This window comes from Rosa rugosa, chromosome 5 (assembly GCF_958449725.1).
Source record: "Rosa rugosa chromosome 5, drRosRugo1.1, whole genome shotgun sequence".
Classification (NCBI taxonomy): Eukaryota; Viridiplantae; Streptophyta; class Magnoliopsida; order Rosales; family Rosaceae; genus Rosa; species Rosa rugosa.
The window spans coordinates 26,191,141-26,197,140 of NC_084824.1; positions in this window are offsets into that span (position 1 = coordinate 26,191,141).

Sequence of the window (6,000 nt, forward strand, 5' to 3'; positions counted from 1 at the left end):
ACAACCTTCAAAGGGCAAGATCATCACCGGATTGTCCAATTGAGAATCCTTTCGTCAGATGTTCTAAGTACAATATTTTAGGATTCCAGTCCAAAAGTCAGCAAAATCCATCATCGATACGATGTCGATCGGTTGGGTCAAACGACTAAGGCTTAATAACCCTAATTTTTGTTCACTACAAGCTTCAAAGGGCAAGGGAGTCATCGGATCGTACATTTGAGAAACATTCCGTCAGATGTGTCAAGTACATTATTTTAGTCTTCGAGTCAAAAATTGGAAAAAATCCGTCTTCAATAGGATGTCACCGCCTCGGTCAAACGACTAAGACTTAATAACCCTAATTTTTTTTGCTACAAGCTTCAAAGGGCAAGAGCATCATCGAATCGTACACTTGAGAAACCTTCCGCCAGATGTGTCAAGTACATCATTTTAGGCTTCCAGTCCGAAATTAGAAAAAATCCGTCATCGTTACGATGTCGATCGGCTTGATCAAAGGATTAAGGTTTAATAACCCTATTTTTGTTCACTACAACCTTCAAAGGGCAAAGGCGTCATCGGATCGTATACTTGAGAAACTTTCCGTTAGATGAGGCAAGTACATTATTTTAGGATTTAGGTAAAAAATTCAAAAATTTTTGCATTAGTTATGACGTCGATCGACTCTGTCAACCGACTAATGGTTTTTTTCGTATTTCTATTAACTCGCACTTTAAATGGCTAGATCGTTAATGAATAAAATTTTTTAGACACAATATTAAAGTACACGTCACGTCAAATTTCTGAGAATTTTCATGAATTTTTTCCGACCTTAGTGCTATTTTTTACAATTTTTAGAAGTTTTAGAATTTTAAAAATTATTTATGTATTATATTCTTAAAAACATATTAATTATTTATTAGAAAACAATTTTCAGAGATACGATCTGGACCGTATGCTCTGCATCTTTTGATCTGGACCGTTGATATATATCTCTCTCTCTCTCTCGACGTCGCCGCAATCGGCCCGGAACGTCGCCGTGTACAACAGCACCACCGCCAACGTCGATGTTTCAGGCTACGGTTTTGGGCAGCGCCGCCGTCGCAGATGAGCTTCAGGGTGGCCGAGCAATTGTCGTTGAAGCCCATCGGGGGTTTCGGCGTTGCCTCGTTGAAATCGCCGACCATGGAATCGATGAAGGGTTCGCCGTAATGGGGCTCCGGTTGGGTGGCGGATCGGTTGTCCGGTTGAGCTGTGGATGTGATCTTCTGCGCGTCGGTGTTCTCCGCTGTGCAGGTGGTTTAACGGAGGACGGAAGGAATTCAACCCCGACAAGGACGAAGTCGGGGAACAGTGACAAAACCCAGCATTTGCAGATTAGCGGGTCCCATGTCGCGTCAGATGTCTTCGGCTTTCTTCCTCACTCGCCTGAAAACCGCGCGTGCTTTTCACGCGCCCGATTTAACCGTGGTCCACCTGGACCCTGGTCCATATTAGAATTTTCGAACATTAATAGCAATGGCAGCATTTGCCTTGACATTTTGAAGGAACAGTGGAGTCCTGCGCTGACCATATCGAAGGTATTGCTTTCGATTTGCTCCCTGTTGACAGACCCAAATCCTGATGATCCTTTGGTGCCAGAGATTGCCCATATGTACAAGACCGACAAGAACAAGTATGAGACCACTGCAAGGAGCTGGACCCAGAAGTACGCCATGGGCTAGTGTGCTGCTAGGACTCTGTGAGGACGGCATCTTTCCCTTTGGCAATGATCTTTTGATCAGACGTATGAATGGTATTGTTGTGATCTGTTCTTCACATAAATGGACCAAAAGGGAGAGTTTTCTGCCCTCGGAACAGAAATTGCTTTGAATTGTTATGCGAAATTTAAGTTATGACTATGAAACACATCCCTTGTGTCAAAAAAAAAAAAAAATGAAGGCCCCTCAATACTGAAACAACCTCCAACTTATTTCCATTTCATAGACAGTAAATGTTAGGATTTGAGCTTCAAATTGTAATGAACGAACCACAATCAATAGTTCCACTTGTAATTAATTAAAAGCTGCAGTAGCAGTTTGAAGTATGAGCAGACGAACAAGAAACTCAACGACTTATGTGCTTGAGATTTCAGATCAATTCTGTCTCTTTTTACAACAACAACCTTAAGCTTATATAGTAAAGCAAAAGGTAACCTACGTACGTAATCATCTTGTGGATTAGAATAGAGTACTAATAAACTAGACTTAATGTACTATTACACAAAATATCTAGATTACTTAGTGCACAAAACAGTAGTGGCTGCAAAATATCAAAAATAGCAAGTCTTCAGTAGTTTCCTAGTTGGAGCAGAAAAGCATTAATTCCAACACTCCCTCTTAATGCTTTGCTTCTTTATTTCAAGTAGGTCTCTGAAGTAAACTTCTCTCTTGACAGTATCTGCAACTTGGTCTTCAGTATTGCAGTAGACCAGATCCACTTCATTCTCTTCAACTACATCCCTGATGTAATGAAACTTTAAGGCAATATGCTTTGCCCCTACTGTGATATACAGGGTTCTTGCTCATTGCAATTGCAGACTTGTTATCACAGAGAATGGTTGTTACAGATCCTTGTTTCTCACCAAAATCTTCAATGACTCTTCTGAGCCAAATTGCTTGTGAAGTAACTATTAATGCAGACACATACTCAACTTCAGCTGTAGATAAGGCCACTGATTTTTGCTTATTTGAAGCCCAAGAGAACACACCAATTCCAAGTGTGAAAGTATACCCAAATGTGCTTTTCAAATCATCTACATTGTCTCCCCAATCACTGTCACAGAAACCAAAGAGTTTTGGTTCCACATTCCTTTCATACATAATTCCAAAGTCGAGTACCATTGATTTATCTCAGGATCCTCTTTGTAGCTCCATCATGAATTTTGGTTAGCTTGTGCATAAATCTGGATAACAAGATTGCAGCATACATAATGTCAGGCCTTGTTGGATAACAAGATTGCAGCATACATAATGTCATACAATAAGATTGCTTGATTTACCTTCAGTTTTGGTGTAGAGTGCAGGTTCATTTTCACTTCTTTGAAACCCTCTTTCACTGAAATAGGAATCTATCTCACCATAACAAACTCTTGAGGCTTGTTTCAGAAAATAAAGAGCTTTCTTCAGTTTGTAAATCTTCTGCTCTTTATCATTGATGATGAACTCTTGTGGTTGCTTTACAAACACTTCCTCTTTTAGCACTCCATTCAGAAATGCAGCTTTCTCATCTAACTGGTGTAAAAACTAGTCTTTTTGTGCAGCAATGGAAATCAGACCTCTTATGTTCTCATGCCTTGCTATTGGTGCAAATGTTTCATAGAAGTCAATTTCAGGTATTTGTGAATATCTCTTTGCCACCAATCTTGCTTTGTTTCTTTGTACAAATCCATCTTGGTTAAGCTTTGTTTTGTAAATCCACTTTAAACCAATAACATCTTTGTTAATTATCTGGTTTAGCAACCAGCTCCCATGTATTGTTCTTCACAGTCAAATTGATCTCCTCTTACATTTGATTCCTGCACTCATCTTCTTTCACAGCTTCTTCAAAATGCTCAGGTTCAAACAAGCATGCATTGCATCTTTCATATATATCATTCAAGCTTCTCAACCTAATTGATGTTAAGTTTGGAGTTGATGTTGCATTTGAAGGTACTGGCGAGGGTTGTTGAGGACTGTGAGGTGATGACTGTTGTGGTGGATCAAACTCCAGCTGATTTAGATTCTCTCGTTCATCTTGAATAACATTATCTTGCACATCTTGATGCAGGATTGTACGTTGATTCCAATCCCAAGATGATTTCTCACTGAAGAGAATATCTTTGCAATAATCATTTGCTTCTTTTTCAAATTGTAAAACCTATAACCAAGGATAAAAATATCGATTTATACATATCTATCGAAACTTTGAAAAAGGGATATCAAAAATATAGAGGATATATCCAAGATATTCTAGAAAATAAATTTTTTTTTTTTTCAAAAGATTCAATTTATTGGATTTATATATAAAGGGATATAAATGTCAACTTCATCTACTTCAATAAGAAACTCTAGGTGGTTGAAAAGACACTCGCTGTTCTACGAAAATACAATAGTTAGACTAAAACATATGACCCACATAATGCAAATTGTAGTGATGAATATGATAGTTATACATAGCTTTGGAGCTGCCAACTGTTTTCCTTATAAATGGATATAGTAAGGATAGATCCAACTAGATGACTGGTCATGTACTTTTCCACATTCATTATATTCATAAGCATTATAGCCAAATCAATTGTTGCCTTCATACGATTGATTTGAAGTCACAATATGCTCTATTAAATTGATAGAGTCAAAACCTAACTCAACTAAAGCAACATCAGATGAAAAACTTTGATCATGTGAAGCCTTCATATAATTGAGGGGATTTCTCCTTACTCGGATTTTCCTAAAGGGAATTACTGCTCATTCAAATTTGTCTTAAGGGAATTTCTCCTTATCCAGATTTCCCCTTAAGAAGATTTCTCATCTAGATTCTCCTTGAAGGGATTACCCTCACCCATATTCGTCTTAAAGGGATTTCTCCTTACACAGATTCGTCTTGAGAGTATTTCGTCTTACCCAAATCTGCCTTGAGATGTTTACCCAGATTTACCTTGAGGGGATTTCACCTTACCCAAATCTACCTCAAGAGGTTTCACCTCACTGATATTCACTTTGAGGAGATTTCGCCTCACTCAAATCTCCCTTGAGAGATTACACCACGAGGCATTTTTCCTGAATAAGTTGCGTTGCCTCTCTATTAGGCAATTTCCTACCTAGAAATCGTTCTGTGGTGGCGCAATTGGCACATAAATCGCGCACTCAAATATGCGTAAGTATCAGATGTTAGACTCGCTCCCAATCACTAGCTGTAACGCAAAGAAAGGTTGAGTGGCGGTGAGTCGTAGATAAATTAACATAGCTGCATGTGATATTGCATAGCCCCAAACTGAAATATTGATGGCGCATTATCAATGATCGGGCTACTATCGTAGTCGTTTAATGGTGTCTATCGCGAGACCATTTGGGTGTGTACATGAAAATATGATGCACATCATCAATCCCAAATAATATGAATTAGTCATCGAAAGTCCTCAATGTAAACGCACCATCATTATCAAGTCGAATTGACTGAACAACAGGACCTCTCTATTAGGCAATTTCCTACCTAGAAATCGTTCTGTGGTGGCGCAATTGGCACATAAATCGCGCACTCAAATATGCGTAAGTACCAGATGTTAGACTCGCTCCCAGTCACTAGCTGTAACGCAAAGAAAGGTTGAGTGGCGGTGAGTCGTAGATAAATTAACATAGCTGCATGTGATATTGCATAGCCCCAAACTGAAATATTGATGGCGCATTATCAATGATCGGGCTACTATCGTAGTCGTTTAATGGTGTCTATCGCGAGACCATTTGGGTGTGTACATGAAAATATGATGCACATCATCAATCCCAAATAATATGAATTAGTCATCGAAAGTCCTCAATGTAAACACACCATCATTATCAAGTCGAATTGACTGAACGACAGGACCCAAATAGTGAGTCCCTACTTTATGATCTGAGCTAGGAGTTTAGCATAAGCAGCATTAGGAGTGGACAATAGCGTGACATGTGACCAGCATGTCGATGTGTCAACCAACACCATAAAGTATCTAAACGATCCGCAAGTTGGTTGAATCTGTCCACAGAATCCCCTCGAATTCTATGTAAGAATGGAATGAGAACTCTCATATCATTTACATAAGACGGTATCGGTCCTAATTGTAACACCCCAAACTGCACCTCATCAGCTTAAATACGTTACAGTGTCGCGAATCTCTAAAACATAAATCGAAAATGCGATTTACATTCTAGAAATTCACTAGGCAAATTTGTTTAAAATAAAATTTTCACAAAATGCACAACGAAAACTATTAAATTCTTTTGAGATGAAGACCTTTCTAAAACTTTAAATTCA